Source organism: Nelumbo lutea, chromosome 7, assembly GCF_056320005.1.
Source record: "Nelumbo lutea isolate HS-2025 chromosome 7, American lotus-T2T, whole genome shotgun sequence".
Classification (NCBI taxonomy): Eukaryota; Viridiplantae; Streptophyta; class Magnoliopsida; order Proteales; family Nelumbonaceae; genus Nelumbo; species Nelumbo lutea.
Window position 1 is genome coordinate 56,730,115 of NC_142690.1, and position 17,121 is coordinate 56,747,235.

General features: G+C 32.9%; 1 pseudogene; it reads left to right on the forward strand.

The window, feature by feature from the left end:
• Nucleotides 1-1,816: 1,816 nt before the first annotated feature.
• LOC148846509 (pentatricopeptide repeat-containing protein At4g32430, mitochondrial pseudogene) lies at nucleotides 1,817-3,919 on the forward strand (annotated as a pseudogene).
• The last annotated feature ends 13,202 nt before the right edge of the window (nucleotides 3,920-17,121 follow it).

Sequence of the window (17,121 nt, forward strand, 5' to 3'; positions counted from 1 at the left end):
ATCGAAATTTGTGAACAAGGAAATAGTATTTATAGAAATTTTAACTTAGGCCACGTATGGTTCAACTTTCATTTATGGTGCATTTAGCCAAAAGAAAATACTTTACACCCTAAAAAATTAAAATGACCATTTTCACCTTCAAACTATGATTAAAAAGTCACTTTGGTAAAAATAAACGATGTTAGAGATGTCATTAGTGGTTCCATTATACAATGAATAAAATAATAAAAGCATGCTTATGTAGCATTGCTCAAGTTTGGAAAATGCCACTTTATATGTTAAAAAATAAATTTTAGTAATCTTGAACTAGATTTACTTTGAGGATTTTATCAAATTAGAGTCATTAAATTAACAATAATTAAAAGTAAACTATTACTTAAATAGTAACTTTATTAGCTTAATTAATAGTAAATTAGCAATCACTTAATTTATTTATTTACCTTAATTAGTTTTGATTATTTAATTACTCTATTTACTTAACTTTAATTCACTTTAATTAGCTTAATTTACTTAAGAAATTAGTTAATTCACTTAATTACATGATTTTAAAATCGTCATTGACTCAAGTGGTCAAATTGTTCAACCTAAGAACCGATCAACTGTCTAGCTCCATTTTATACTTGGCTTGGAATTTTCCAAAAATATGTTGACTTGGTCAATAAACAGCTAACTCGGATAGTTAAACCACCAAACTCCCAATGAATGGTTTTAAGGACCTTTATTTTAATTATTTTTACTTTTCAAAACATCATAGGTTGGCCCATTCAAACTGGATGATCTAACCGCTAATCCAAAATATGATGGCCAAAGCAATTTCGTCTTTAGGTTGATTTTTAAAACCTTGCCTAATTGGCTTAATTTACTTATTTAGATTGATTAGCTTTGTTTATTTAATTTACTTATTAAAATTAATTTCCTTAAATAATTTAATTTATATATTTATCTGATTGGCTTTGTTTATTAATTTTCTTAATAAATTTAGTTTCCTTATTTAATTTAGGGTAAATTGCAAATAAGTACCCTGTACAGGGGGTAGTAACACTTAGGTGCTCCAAACTTTCAAATGCAACACTTAGGTACTCCAAACATTCAAAAATAGACACTTAGGTCCACTTGTTAGTATTCCATCATTTAAGCATTTTATAATACCAAAATTACCCTTCTCATGTATTTTTGGACCATTTTGCCTATAAGGATGAAATAAATTCACAAGACTTCAATTACCAACTTCATCGATCTGTTTTAAGTTTGAAGCAAAATAACTCAATGTTGGGAATTGGTGTCACCGAAACTTGTGTGTTCAATCGCTTGATTCACGTTCCTTAAATAATTTGTTAAGAGTCATAGAACAGAGGAAGGTGCTGGTTCAGAAAAAAGACTCATTGAAGAGTCACAATTCCAAAAATTGTAAGTGTTAACTTTGAATGGTGCCTCTTGATCATACCTAATCAAATCATGGCCGTTGAAACATTAATGGTTAGTCTTGCACCAAAAGTCAAAAATGCTCTTTGTGAACAAAGTACGTCTATAAAGCACCTCAATTGCAATGCACACACACATGCATGCACATTGCATAGTAGCAAACCTCCATACCCTCCTCTTTATATCTAAAAAGTGTAAATAAGCTCCTACTTAAAAACTCAAAACAAGTCTTATAATTTTTCAATGTGGGACAAGTTAAAAACTGGTTTTAGTAATAAAAAATGTTATTTTTTAAGACATGTGTATAAGTATGTTTTTCATGTAATTGATCAATCAAACCATATTAGATTTACTACAAATCTGAACAATTCTCTAATGAGATGACCCAACAAAAATGACTCAATCTGGGTTTGATTCGTTTGTCACTATGTCAAATTCTCTGATGAATATGTACTACAAATCTGGACAATTTGATCAAGCTTTTGAAATCTTCAAGAACTTAAGTAGCCCGGATATTGTTTCCTGAAACACAATTCTTTCAGGTTTCCATTGAAAAAAGTCAGGATGCGCGAAGATTCACTGTTCAAATGCATCAAACTAGGCTCTCCTTTGATGTTGTGACTTGTACTACTATTCTTAACTTTTGCTCAGATATTCAGGATATTCCCTTGTAATTAAATCTGGGTTTGACTCTGAAACATTTGTTGGGAATGCACTTATAACAATGTACTCAAGGTGGGGCTATCTACAAGAATCCAAGACATTGTTTGATGGAATGCCCCAAAGGGATTTTGGTTTCTTGGAATTAATGCTCTACTTTCAGGATATGTCCAGGAAGGAAATTATGGGGTAGAAGCGGTTTATATCTTTGTTGAGTTGGTAAAGGAAGATATGGAGCTTGGTCATGTCATGTCTCTTTTTCTAGTGTTATTTCAGCTTGTGGCCATGAAAAAAGCTTGGAACTTGGGAGACAAATGCATGGTCTCATTTTGAGATCTGGGTATGGGACTCATGCTTCAGTTTGTAATGTTCTCATCTCAATGTATTCATAGTGTGAGGTGGTTGAGGATGCTAATATGGTGTTTGAGGGCATGACTGAACACAATGTAATTTTATGGACGACCATGATTTCTATAAATGAAATATCAGTTGAGAATACATGGTCTCATTTTGGATTAATCCATGTTATATCAGTTGAGTATTTGGTAAAATGACATACAATTCATGGATTTTGTATAAAAACTGGTTTTCTGTCTAATTGAATGTTTCCAACAATTTCATTACCATGTATTCCAAATTTGAGTCCATGAAGGAGTCAAAGAACATCTTTGATGAGATTAATTACAAAGAGACCATATCATGGAATGCTTTAATTTCTGGGTATGCACATGATGTAGGCGCTTATAGTTCAGGCCAATGGCACGCACATGTGTGGCGGAAGGCAGCATGAGGAGCTGATCCAATGAGAGTGCATGCAGAGCAAAGGCCGGTGCATGATACAAGGCTAATAGTGTGGCCGCACGCAGCGGTCTCGGATGGTTGCGCCCTCCGGACCACATCCTGACCATCCGCATCCACTTACCTCCAAGCGGTCTCAAGTATAAATAGAGGGTGACCCCCCAAAGTGAGCATCTAGACTCTTTACTGCTAAGAACTTTGTTGCCTCCCTTGTGGCTTCGTTTGAGCATCTCAACCTTAGGTCCCGTCCACCTCTCGTCACACCCATACTAACATTCCATCTAAGCCTCCACCTCAGAGCAGCATCCGGGGCTCCTAACGTTCTCTCTCTCTCTCTCTACAGGTCTGACCTACTAGCCCTCGGACTCATCAATCAACCCTCAGCTCAGAAGTGGATTTACCTTATTGCCCTCAGCCCACCCTAGGCAGCAACAGCACAAAATGGAATGTGTCAAGAAGCTTTACAAACATTCTCCTTAGCATTACTAGTATCCTATCCAAACGTTTAGGTTATGTTTGATTTGAAGGAAAATGTAGGAAAAAGAAGGAAAATATAGTGAAACATATACAAGTTTTGTAAAGATTTCCCTATCTTTTCCTTCCTTTCCTTACATTTTCCTTCAAAACCAAACACAACCTTAAGGAAATGCAAAGAAAATCAATCCCACTAGATTCAATCACCTATCTATCTGCTCTAACTGCATGTGGCCGACGTGGGATGGTAGATATGGGTTGTCGAGTATTTGATTCAATGGTCAAAGATCATCACATTGAACCATCCCTTGAACATTATTCATGTGTTGTGGATATGTTGGGCAGGTTAGGGTGGCTCGATGAGGCAGAGGAGTTTGTGCATTAGATGTCAACAAAACCAGGGTTATCTGCATTACAGAGCTTACCTGGGGCTTGTAGGATTCATGGGAATGTCGAAATGGGTAAAAGGGCTACTGAGGCTTTAATGCAGATGGAACCCATGGAGTCAGGTTCTTATGTGCTGATATCTAACATATATGCTGAGAAGGGAGATGGTTTCTTCTAAAGTGGCGGCAATGTTTTTTGGGTCCACGCCGGCAACGGTTTCTTCTCAAGCGGCGGCAACGGTTTCTTCTCAGGCAACGGCAATGATTTCTTCTACCCACAACGGCAATAGTTTCTCTTCCCACGGTGAGCAACAGTGGTGTCCAGACCGATAGAACCCAACTTTTAATCAGGGTTATTTTGGTCTTTTAAAATTTATGATTTAAAAATTTTTTAAAAAATATGGGCATTTCGGTAATTAACGGAAATGGAGCTAAGTGTCTATTCTGAAAGTTCAAGGTACCTAAGTGTTATTACCCCCGAAGTACATGATACTTATCTGTAATTTACTTATTCAATTGCTTAATTTACATAATTGGCTTAATTTATTTAATTATCTTAATTAGTGTAGTTTATATAATTTATTTGATTAATTTTATTAAAGTGGTGTTTTCTAACTTGAGTAATGCCACATAAACATATATTTATTATTTTATTCATTGTCCAATACATCTGTCAATGACAAATCTAACATTATCCTTTTTAATTCTTTAGGGTCTAAAGTGATTTTTTTGGCAAAGTTCAAGGGTTATCTAAACAAAAAGTTTGAATGAGAAAATGTTGCTACAAACCAAATGTTTTTTTCCAAAAAATAAATTCTTTTAATAGCAAGAATGAGAATAAAATTTGAACCTACTTGGTTACAAATTTCAATTGTATTATTTTTTATCAACCAAAATAATAATATAGGCATACATACACTACTCATGTTGGCATTTTTCATGTTGCATGTTAGCTCAATTTTTGTGCCATAGATAGATTTTTCATTCTAAAAAGAATGAGGCCCATGGTAGAAATTTTGTAATCAAACGTTCTAATATTACTTATTCTTGCCTAGAATGATTGTGAATTAAAAGAATCATTCTTAGAGCAATAAACCAAGAATGACCTTAATTTCTCTTGTGGATTTCTCATTTCTGATGAGGATAACCAGGTTTTGAATGTGATGCCTTCATTTGAAGAGGTACAAGGAATTGTAATGACTAATGACTAATGAGTCTTGAAAGCCTAAAGGTTTCTGGAACTAATGGTATTCCAATTGTCGCATATCAAAACGTTTGGACTAAAATGGGTTTTGACATTTTTTGGCTTTATTTGTAAGTTTTTTAAAAAAAAAAAAAAAAAAGAAACAATCCTCAAGAGATTGAATTACGCCTCCATCACTTTTATCCCTAAGAGCTAAAATCCGGGGAAAGTTCAAGACTTTAGATCAATTCATTTTTGTAATGTTATTTACAAAATTAAGGTAAATCTTTTAGCTAATAAGTTAAAATTTGTTCTCACCCTATCAAGTTTTATGCCTCATAGACAATTAATGCTCTTATTGCAAAAAATAAAATGCTCATTCCATGAATAAGAGAGAGGCCAAGGATCTATTGGCCTTAAACTTAATTTGTCTAAAGCATATGATAGGTAAGAATAGCAATTTTCCCCATTTTCCTAATCCCCATAGGGACCTGCCACATTCGAGGTGAGGATGGGAATGAATTTCCTTCCTTAAAGGCAGGGATGGGGAAATTTTTATCCTTGTTGACAAGAATAGGGTGGGGATGAAGAGAGTACTGCCTGCTCCACAAGGCCCCTGAAGGGAATCCCTGCTTATAGGTATGTATGTATGTATGTATGCATATTAATATTTTTAAAAATATGGTTGAATATATTTGGATATTTTTTAATAGTATTGTAAATTTTAATTATTTTAGTTTTTAATTTTTTAAACGAAATAACAAAAAAACATAATTATTGATATCATAAAAAAATCACAGGGAGTGGACTGAATAAATTTCAATCTATGTCAAGCGAAGTAATAAATTTTGCAGAATCAGGGTTGTTTTGTAGTAAGAATGTGCACCACAAAAGTGCTAATTAATTAAGGCAACAGTTGAAGATGAGTTCTATGGGAAAATATACTAAGCATATAGGTATCCCTTTGTTTTGGTGTAAAAGTAATAATTTAGTGTTGAATCTATTGTAGATAAATTTAGAAATAAATTGAATGGATGAAGGGCTTCAAATTTATCTAAGGTTGGGAGTTAGGTTTTAGTTAAGAATGTTCTTCATTTGATCCCTAATCAGGCCATGTCTTTATTGAATTTCCTACGCAAATTATGGATAAGATGGAAAAAATTTAGAGAGGATTTGGGTGGAACCAATGGAATTCTAAGCCTAGGTATAGGTGGGCGGTTTGAGATATGTTGAGTGCTTCAAATTTTTTGATCAAATTAGCTTGATGATTTTTGAATAATCCTTAAACTTTGTGGTATAAATTACTAAAGGCAAACTTTTGTCGGTCGCAAGCCCAAATAAATGAGGGTTATATTAGATTGACAACCAACACAAACTTTTGCCAAACCTTTTTGTGCTCAGCTTTAAATAGAATAAATGAGAAAAGTAGGATTCGTATAACGGATCCCATATAATTGGGATAAGGCATGGATGATGGTGATTAAAATTGAGTGCTCCCATATGTTTGCAGGTAGATGGCTAATGTTCTTTTGTAGTTGTTTTATGAAGTTTTTTTCAGAGTTAATTAACTCAGAGTTTAATATCTAATTATCTAGAAAGTCCCTTGGATTAATGGCAATGATATGCAATATGCCCCTATTGGTGCAGCCCATCAGTAATATGTGAATGTGAAAATTAAGAATCTTGTAAACTCAAGTTATGGCACATGGAATAGAGCTTTGTTGACTTAGGTTTTCAATGACCAAATAGTTAAGGACATTCGAAAATACTCATATTTTTAGAAGTAGAAAGCATAATAGAATCATTTTAGGAACCTTCAGAACTCAAGGTTCAAAGTATAGGAAATGCCAAGTGTATCGGAAAGGCAATTTTAAGATATGTATCGAGATACGCATGTATATCCGAGAAAAACTAAGATACGTTTGGAAATACTATAAATACTTAAATAAATCATAAAAATACATCAACAACACTAAATATAAGACCTCAATGAGGTGTATATACATTAAACTAATATATTTTAATGGTTTTATGAATAAATATATTATACCTATTTATAATTTCATTAAAAATCCTATGCTTAACTATAATTTATAAATTATAATTCATAAGTTTTAATATTTTATGGGATGAGAAAAACCCAACTCTCCTATCCAACCATAAAACATGCATTGGCTAAACTTCTATGTGAAAATATAATTAATAATTATTTATTGTTTAAATAATTATTATTTATTATTCATTTTTTAAAATTAAATAAATATTATATAATATATTCAAAAAAAAATTATTAAACAAGAAATTTCAATTATGGATATGATAGATCATCCATAGAATTATAATATATTCAATCATTGTGATCAAATGATAAAATATAATTAATTATTTATTTATTTTTAATTCTAAAAAAATAAAAAAATATATTAAATAAGAAGGTTCAATTGGTCTATGGATATGATAGATCATCCATAGAATTATAATATATTCAATTGTTATGATCAAATGATAAAATATAATTAATTATTATTTATTTTTTAATTCTAAAAATATAAAAAAAATAAAAAATATATATATATTAAAGAAGATATTTCAATTGCCCTATGGATATGATAGATAAATCCATAGATTTAAAAGATATTTAGTTTTTATGGACAAAGAAAAAACTTACATTTTCAATTTTTTTTAATGTATATTTTTCCCAAATATCTTCATGAAATTTCCATAAATCTACTGGTAGCACAAAAAAAAATGTGACTTTGAATGTAAGAAATGTATATCAACATAAATTTAAACATTCAAGAAAAAAAAAAGAAATCACAAGATATTATAAAAGATTGAAAAAAAATTACCTATTTTTGCCATATTTTTTTAAATTTAAAAAATCTTAAAAAAAATAATAATTCACACTTGTTTCTTGCAAAATTTTTCAAATCTAGCACTCTAGGAATGAAGTTTGGACTTTTAGAGTCATTTGGGGGTGAAAGAAGGCTTATTTCAGGGAAAAGAATCATGCCTTCCCCCTTTAATTTTTTTAAGTTTTTGGTCGTATTTTTTTCGTTGATATGCCCCGATACACCCCCGATACGCATGAAAAAAGATGAAACGTCTTATTTCCATGTATATCCTGTATCGGTTTTTAAAAGATATGATACCATACGCTCCATATCGGGTGTATCATATCGAAATTTTAAACCTTGTCAGAACCTAGGAAATTTTTAGTGAAAGAGTTTTGTTTTAGGGTTTGGTGGAATAGGAGATTTAATTTAGATAGAAAGCTTTTATTTCTGGTGTGTTAAAATTTAGATAGAAAGAATTTATTTCTGAAATATTGAAAAACCAAAATAATCAAAACCGAAGTTTTCGATTAAAACCGAATTTCAACACTATATATATTTTAATATATATTATACAATATATAATAAATTATATATTTTAATACACAATATAATATATTTTATACATATTATATATGTATTATATGTTAATATATATATATATATATATATATATATATATATATATATATATATATATATATATGTTATAGATAATAAAGTTTGATTAATTCAGTTTTTTTCGATTAACCAAATTTCTAAACCTGAAAATCAAAACCAAAACTGAAATAACCAAAACTAAAAAAACCAAAGCCGAAATTTCTGGTTTGGTTTTTCGGCTTTAACTGAATAATGCTCACCCCTACATATAACCTTCTAAAATATCTTCTACCAAATGCTGTAAGGTCCAATATAATTCATCACCTTAATTAACATAACACTAAATATACCCACCTACATGTTGGTCTGTTTGTAGGGGCTGATTTTTACAGTCAAGTGTGTAGCAAAGAGATCAAACAGGGCATGGAAATTGTACATTTAACAGTTTGGTAAAACCCCTTCAAATTGGGTTCAATTTTTGCATCCATTTGTTATAGTTATAATATATTTTCACTTTTACGTGATGCAAAATTTGCACTTTTGGTCTCCTAGCTCCTTATAATTTGCACTTTAAATTTTCTTGCCATTTGCTCCCTACATTATTCCTCTTTCCTCTCAGAAAAATAAGCTTACACTAACCTCCATTCTCTTTCATATAATGTGGGAAACACATCATCTTGCCTCCTATATATTTTATTGTCTGTTTGGTTCGTAGTTGGAATCAGAATTGGAATAGGGTTCAGACAGGAATGAAAATGAGAATTGGAATACAAAAGAATAAGATTTCATTCCCAAGGGAGAGATAGAGAATAGCTATTCCCATTCCAGCAGGAATGGGAATGGGATTCCAATTCAACCCAACCAAACAGTTGGAATCGAAATAACTCGTTCCAATTCCGATTCCAGACACCTATTCCTGCAAACCAAACAGGGCCTTACTTTTTAATTAAAAGAAACAAAACAATGTCAAATCTGAAACAAAAATAAATTAGGATTTATAACTTATCCAGTCATCCCATTTCCACATTTGCACTGCAAAGAAATACAGCCAGGCTAATTGATTCCATGTAATCCTTATATCGCCCTCTGCTTTTTCATTAGAAAGTAACTTCCAACAAAGGGTCAAGGTTTTTAAATTCCAAATCTACCTTCATAATTTGAAGCTTTGAAATTCATGTGCAAATCATGCATCCACATAGCCTTAGAAAGGGAGAGTTACGTTTGAAGGTGGCAGCTAGCATGCTAATAATTGAAGTCTCTTCTCTTCTCTGGTTCATTCAAAAATAAAAAATAAAGTCTTTCTGTGGTTGTGGTTGTAGGGAAACTTGAATATGAACACATCAGCATTTTTAATAAATTCAAGACATCACATCAACTGATTTTTTTTTCTACATTTCATCGGGGTCGCTTGCGACACGTTTGTAGGTCTAGGGGTTTGGGGGATGGCTAACTTGGTTTCTAACCCAATAAATTCTTGTTTCATATCTCTCTCTCTCCCCTTCCTGTCTACTTCATTTTTGTATCAAACCTAAACCTACAGGTCCTACACCAATCATTTCATTCTTTTTCTTGCTCCCAAGATTGTCTCATCAAGTACCACATGTCTTTATAATCGAGTGGCTTATGAAGTGCAATCGGATGATGAGTTAGAGACAAAATCATGCACACCAGGCTGGACTGGGCTACCTATCATGAGCCCCATCTATACTGAACACTAGTTTATTCACTTGTGATAGATAGCACAGTCAGATGTACATGATTTTGTCTCCAATTAATCCTGTCTCCTACGAGCTAGCTCAATGGTTGAATGAATTTGCCTTAGGGCTTTAAAAAAATTACCAAAAAAAGGGTGGGGTTTGACAGAAAACACATTAAAACAGATCAGTGAGACTATAAAGTATAAACCCTACCGAGACTCTTACTTCCCCAAACCGAAGTTTTCCCTTCCTTTTTAAGATACAATAATCCACCCTCATTAGTTTGTTTGCAGTACAAATTTCATTCATATTGATGTAAATGTATAAAAATGCAAATATGTTGAATGTCAAATTTGATTTATTTATTTCTTTAGATTTGACTTTGCGTCAGGTGTATATGAGGTAAGAAACAATAATGATGTGGTCTCTATAAGAGAAAATTAAGGCTGCGTTTGGGAAAGATGCAAATGGAGTGTAAATCCTGGTTCAGGGTAAATATGCTCTAGTTCACTTTTGCCTTTGTTTGGCAATATTACATTTTTTGCATTGACAAATGACAGACCAATGCATATTTACATTGATAATAAGATGCAAAAGTATATCAATAAAAAAGAAGTAAATTTGCATTTAAGTGGGTTTTTTATTAAAAAAAAAAACATATACTTTATTGGAATTCGTGTTTGCATCCATTATAGTTAAAAGTCTGAATGGTAAGAAGGTAAATTTGTCAATGCAAAACTAACCCAACTTTACAATTTATATGAACCGTTTTACACTCTACATATTTGCATCGTTTCCAAACGCAACCTAAGGCAGTGAAATTTTCACTTCAGTTTTTGAAATGAAAATTTTGCACCACAAATCAGTGCAAATGATACAAAAAGTACATTTTTTATAGATGAAATACTTAAGTGGGTGCAAAATTTGCATCTCACTGAGATTTGCACCGCAAATAAACAGATCCTAATTAAAGGCCTAAAGGGTCAAAAACAACCAGATTTAGGCCACTCCTAAATTTGCTTACACTCATAACTGAGCTAGAATCAGATTAGAATCAAGTATTAGACCTTGAGAGTCCAACTGTTCGTTGGGCTCCATTTGGAAAGAGTACAAATACAAATATGTACACTGCACAAAATAATACAAAATAAGAGGTATTTAACTCTACATATATTTGTATTAATACTCTTTCCAAACTGATCCTTAATCAGCAATCTCTAATGAGGTTTCTTGCTAGCTAAAACAGGAGAAACCTTTTACAATGGAAGGACCAGGAGAAACCAGGTCAGTAGGTAAAAATATGGGTTGAAATTTGAAGGAAATGGCCATTTTTTTCATGCTTTCGTTCATGGTTTAAAGTATCAATACACCTCTATCGGGGCGGTTTGAATCACACGTGTACTTTCGTGTTTTTTTAGTTTTTTTTTCAAATTTTTAAAGGAGAATGATATTAGCAAGTCCTTACCCCTAAAAATATTAAAAATATAAAATGAAAATAAACGGAAAAATATGGTAAAATATTTCAGATTGAAAACTTTTTACCCTTTGTATGATGAAACACAAATTCAAGGATCCAAAAATTTCAGAGTTAAAAAATATAAACTTAATCACAGAAGCTGAAATAAAGGTAATTTGAGGCTAACATTTTCTGAATCCTATCCTAGTAATGGCAGCACTAGATTTTTCTTAACTTTTTGAAAAAAAAAAATATAATTCTTTCCACATTGTAGAGAAATAGGGAGAAACTTATTATGACAAAAGTAGTAACCCATTATGGTCTAATGGGTGCAAGTAACATCCCAAGTTCTACCTCCCACTCCCCACTCAGCTTTCTATAAGACCTTATGCTTCTGGTGCAATTTCATTTTCACTGGTGGAAAAGTATGGGAGAGTGCAAATTCTGATTTGTTTTTATTTTAGATTTTACATTGTTTTGTTTGTTTACTGCACATGTGAAGGAAAATAAAACCTGGGATTTTGCAGTGTTTATTTTAGATTTTATTACAACTTGTTTTACTTCACCCGCGCTAGCTGCTAGCGAATGAAACAAAGTGAAACTTAAAATAAAAATAAACTAGAATTTGCACTTCCATACTTTTACACCAGCGAATGAAAATGAAATTGCATTACAAGCAAAGAAAGCCTTATAGATAGTGTGCTTTATTTTCAAACTCCCCTTAGCTTGAGAAAGAAAGGGAGAAGGGACACAATAGATTGCTTCATTTTTATTCCCCTTTTATAGAAGCAATTTTTGTTTCAAGGTTTTCAGGGTGAACTTTCTGTCCTCAGGATATGCAAAGGGGGACAATAATCAATACAAATTTGTCACCCTCCAATGGGGTAAAGCCATAAAGTGGTAAACCTCTCCTTCAAACAAATGTTTGCAAACTTAAACCAGATACAAATTTTGCACTGCAACCAAATTCTACCTAATCTCCACTCCATGATCTACTGGTTTTCTGTCCACCTTCGAGTGCAACTTGGGGGGTTTGGGTTGGGCTTTTGTCAAATTTTGAATGGACCATGGTATTTAAAACTGACTCGGAGATCGAACCGGTCAGGGGTCCAGTTACCAGGTTGAATGGTCCGATTGTTCAAACTGAACGCTCGGCCCATTCTGACAAAAATTTAAAAATTAAAAAAATTTAAAAAAAAAGTCAAAACCGCTCGAACGGTTAACCGCCTAGTTCAGCGATTCGTTGACCAAAATCAATGATTTTAGGGGAAAATGGAACCAGTCACCTGATCGGTTCCTGATTTTTTCGATCCGACCGTCTGGTCCGGTCTGGTTTTGAAAACCATGGAATGGACCCGCCCAAAGGTTCAAACCTGAAATAGTAACAAAAGCAGATGCAACAAAAGAAACAACAAAATCCACCCCCTAAAATGACTCTAAAGATGACTTTGAAACCAAGAAAAAAGAAGAGAAGCATGAAGAAACAACAAAATCCACCCCCCTAAAATGACTCTAAAGATGGCTTTGAAATCAAGAAAATAGAAGAGAAACATGAAGACACACCCTAAAATGACTTTGAAACCCAACAAAAAGGAAGAAAAACATGAAGAAACAGCAAAATCCACCCCCTAAAACGACTCTAAAGATGGCTATCAAACCAAGTAAAAAAGAAGAGAAACGTGAAGAAAATCAGATATGCCCCCATGAAGCATACTGTGTTAATTAAAATATTACCAAATTTCATTGAAGTCAGCATATTTACATTAATTAAAATATTATTTTCTCTGAATTTTTTCCCATGCTCCCAATTCTCAAGGTGAATGCTCAAGTCAACCTCAAATAAGGACCACTGATATTTGCACTCTTAAATGTAAGTCACATCATCACATGTGTATCTATTGATATATTAGTTGCGCAACACAATTTGTAGACGAAGGTTCCACACAACAATGATAGATGACATATTTTGAATGGTGGTCCTCATGGGTTCAATGTGATGAATAAATTAAGTTGTGTTTGGTACCATGGTTAGTTTCTTCCTAAAATATTTGAACTAATTAGTAATTTTTTTTGAAAAATGTGTCCAGTCACATCCGATAGTCCATTCAATTAAAAAAATGCATGCGTTGCTGTGTATGAATGAATGCCAAATTTGACTTTCTAGTAGCAATTTGGGTATTTGGTAGCTGTCTAAATCTTTTTTTTTTTTTGTTCTTTTTGTGTTATTGGGAGTAAAGTGGGCCGTGTTACACTAAACATTTCATTAATATCGGAAATTATTTAGTGTAATTAGAGGTGTAAAGTGGGCCGTGTCAGGCCAGCACGACACGGCTCATGGGCAGCTCGCACAAAGTGTGGGCTAGGCTATGTTCGCCCGTGAGCCATTATGGGTCTTGCCGCCCTTCCTAGTGAAAATTTTGTGGGTCGGCCCAACACAGCTCACAGCTTAGGCCCGTGTAGGCCCGTGGGGCGAGCCTTGGGCCAGGTCAGTCCGTGCATAAGGCCAAAGCTATTTATTTAATAAAAAGTTGACAAAAAAACTTAAAATTTTAATTTTATATGAATTTTGTGTATAAAATTATTTATATATACAACAATTAAATAAATGAGTATAATAAAATTACGAAAAGTTATTTATTTTATTAATATATTATATACTATATATTATTATATAATTATAATTTATATAATATTATTTAAATATATATATAATACCGGCCAGGGTCTTATCCTTACTGTCTCTAAGCCGAGACTCTTCTTCAATACGAAGGTGTTGCTGAATTTGCTTCAAGGTAAGTTCTTCAGCCTTGTGCATAAACTTCTTCTTGTAATCCTTCCAAAAAAGTGGAAGTTTGGCAATGATTGCTCCCACTTGGAAAGATTCAGGAATGATGATGTTAAGGGATCGAATTTTGTTAACTATCACCTGTAGTTCATGAACTTGCTCAAGTATGGGTTTAGGTATTTTTAGTAAAGCACTTGGTTTCCGTACCAAAAGAAATGAAGATAAGGTGTGCAAGTTGAAAAAGTCTTTATATGATTTGAGCAATCACCTAGAATTTGTTTCAATAGATTTCATATGGTTATTTGACATATGAGATTTAGGCATTAGGCAATGCCAATTTAATCACATTCATGATGAAGTCAAAGTATTCTGCAATAAGATACTTATTCGTACCTGCTTCCTGCACCTTATATTTGAATTCCAGGTCCTTCCAGATTTCTTTTGGAGATGTAAGTTCCTTGTAGAAGTTGTAGAGCCGGTTTGATAAAGCATTCAGTATGTGTCATCGGCACAGAAGTGAGTCATCTTCTCGTTTTGTTCATTCCTTCTTTAGTTTCTCTGAATCTTTATCAGTAGGTTCAGGAAGTGATTGCAGATTCGGGTCCAGCAGAGAGTATAGCTTCAGTGTGGTCAGAAAGAATATCATCTTGTCTTTCCATCGGCTGAAATTTGCTCCATCGAACTGGTCCAGTCAAACAAGATCTTGGTTCATCATCTTGATCGAAATCATACTTGCTTCCGCCTCTATTGCAAAATAATGTTCTAAAAATTGTTGGATTTAAATGGGATCACTGTAACTTTGGAGGAGAAGCTCTGAGGCGCGTCTGAAGACACTGTCTTTAGAACGTTATTTGCCCCCACTCAGTTTTACTGGGTTTGCTGTTGGGTTACAGGCAAATTCGTTCCCAGGATACAACAGAGCCTTGGGCGAGAATCTGTAACCAACGAAGCTGAAGAGTCTCCAAAGAAATCTTTTGTGAGACTGAGAGAGAGAGAGAGAGAGAGAGTGAGTGAATTTCGAAATTATATGTTTTGGAGTCTTATTCATACTCCTTAAATAATTTGTGAAGAGGTATGAAGAAAAAGTAGGTGCTGATTTAGAGAAGGCACCTTGAACAGTCACAATTTCAAATATTGTGACTGTTTAAAAAGTAGTTAAGTGCGCCTCATTGCGCTGCACACACGCGCGCACACGCGTACACGCGCATTGCATAGTATCAAATCCCCATACTCTCATCTACTAATTCTAAGGAGTGTAAATCAGCTCCTATTGAAATACTGAAAACAAAACTTATAATTTTTTAATGTGGGACAAGTTCAAAACTGGATTTTGTAATAAAAAACAAAAAACTAATTTTTCAATCAAGTGTGCAGGTGCAATTTCTCATGTAATTGACCAATCAAACCCATTGGATTTAATCTCTTATGAGATTAAAATCCAACAGCTACACCCCATGTAAGCACACTCAAGGAAAAGACCCTACATTGGGAACATCTCCCCATGAATTTAACTTGGATTGAGATATTTCCAATATGCAATTGGATGGTCTGTGCAAAGAGATTTTGCTTCCTAGAGATACCTCTTAATGAGCACTCAATAAAACATTTTGATAGTTATTAGAAATTTGCTTTAAATCTTTTCAAGGCTAGGATGGGGTATTTAAGGGGCAGGTGTAATAAATTTCACGGAGGCTCAATTTGAAAAGAGTACAAATACAAATATGTACAATGCAAATTTATACAAAATACACAGATTTGCACTCTTCATATTTGTATTTGTACTCCTTCCAAACTGAGCCTGAGTGATTATATAGTGCTGCCTATAATGAAATTATTAAGAAAGCTAGTTAATTTTTTTCATATTACAAAATCACATCCAAATGGTAATATGTGTTGTTTTTTTAAGATAAAAACAAATGTACTTGTGCTGATGTAGAAATTGCTTTTGTTTTAGGAAACATAACCAAATTGCCCTAAAATCAATTTTGTTACATTGGGCTCAGTTTGAAAGGAGTACAAATACAAATATATACAGTACAAATACATATAAAATAATATAAAATATAAGATTTTGCACTCTATACATTTGTATTTGTACTCTTTCCAAACTGAGCCTTGGTAAAAATCTTAGTCACGCTTACTTGGGTAACTATTGGCCCCTTGCTTTGATCCATGATTCTATAAGGTCTATTGATTCAAATGTTTTCAATCAATTATTTACTCAGCTGGTTGGACCAAAATATAATTGCTGGCTAGCTAGGGTTTGTTAAGCCCTAAACATTTACTTAGGGAAAAAAGACATTGACTGAGTCAACAACCTAGTGACCTGTCCGATCAAATTGTCAAACTGTTCAACTTGGTAAGTGGGTCATTGGTCATACATTAAATATATTTTTTCATATTTGTTATACTTTTAACCATTGCAATAATAATAATAATAATAATTCTCAACTATTAACTTATTTTTGTTTAATATGATGAATAGGCATGTCCAAGTTGTTGCAAATTTTCTGTATTTTTTATATTTTATTTATTTTTATATTTTGTTACATGATCTATGATATCATAGGTTAACCCATTTAACCTGAACAATTGAACTGTTAACCTGCAGCCACTCAAAGGGAAAAAAAAAACTATTCAATTTCTAAGTCAAATTTTAAAACATTGATTTATTTTAACCATCCAACTTCCATTCAAGTAAACTGGCCCTCTTGGCCAAACAAATTTAAGCAACATTTGTATGCAAAATGTTGAACTGGTTGATTATGAAACCCCATTTGTAATAGATACTCATAATATTTCTTTCTTTCTTGTTCTTGGATATTA